The following is a 942-nucleotide window of genomic DNA, read 5'->3' on the forward strand; positions in this document are numbered from 1 at the left end:
GAATATGAGCAGAAGCAGATAGGAGAAATGATGGTGAAAGCAGGGAAAGCTGTTTTTGTGCCAATAGATGAAAATCTATCTATTTGGAGGAGTGAAGATCAGCAATTTCTTAAAATTATGATTTCTGCTCAAGGATATGGCCAACCTCAAGCTGTTCAAATGACACATGAAGTAATTTGTAGTGCTAAGGTGGACACAGACACTTTGAAAGAGGAGATGTTACAGCAAGTGCCTGAATGTTTGTGGTCTCGTCATAGTACAGATATTGGACTTGTAAAATCTGCTCAACCTGTGACCGTACAACTTAGGCCGGGTACAAGACCACCATGGAAAAATCAATATCCATTAAAAGAGGAAGCCATTCAAGGAATTGGATCACAAATCGAAGGTCTTTTAAAAGCAAATGTTTTAAAGAAAACTCAGAATCCTCAAAGTAATACACCATTGTTGCCTGTGAAAAAGCCAGATGACTCTTATCGCATGGTACATGATTTGAGATTCGTAAATGAGGTAGTAGCTGATTTGCCAGCAGAAGTGCCAGATCCACATACTTTACTAGCTCAAATTCCACCAGATGCAAAATGCTTTACAGTCTTAGACTTATGTGGTGCATTTTTTAGTGTTCCACTTAGTGTTGAAAGTCAGGGTCTGTTTGGATTCACATATAAGGGGCAGTTCTATGAGTACACAAGATTGCCACAAGGATTTAAACATAGTCCTCATATTTTCAATAAAGTATTGAAAGATGATCTTGTGGGGATAGAACAAAAAGTAAAAAGTACGGTGGTACAATATGTGGATGATATTATAATCTGTTCATTGGATGAGATGACATGTCATGAGGATTCCATTAAAGTATTACAAATATTGGCAGAAAATGGTCACAAGGTCTCACAGAAAAAACTGCAGTATTGTCAGGAGAAGGTAGTATATTTGGGTCAG

General features: G+C 37.7%; 1 pseudogene; it reads left to right on the plus strand.

Annotated features, from left to right (window-relative positions):
- LOC147818421 (uncharacterized) overlaps positions 1-942 on the plus strand; it is a 29,052-nt pseudogene that overhangs the window by 15,999 nt on the left and 12,111 nt on the right.

This window comes from Seriola lalandi, unplaced genomic scaffold, assembly GCF_002814215.2.
Source record: "Seriola lalandi dorsalis isolate HSWRI2012SDOR001 ecotype SW California unplaced genomic scaffold, Sedor1 jcf7180002054584, whole genome shotgun sequence".
In the NCBI taxonomy this organism is placed as follows: Eukaryota; Metazoa; Chordata; class Actinopteri; order Carangiformes; family Carangidae; genus Seriola; species Seriola lalandi.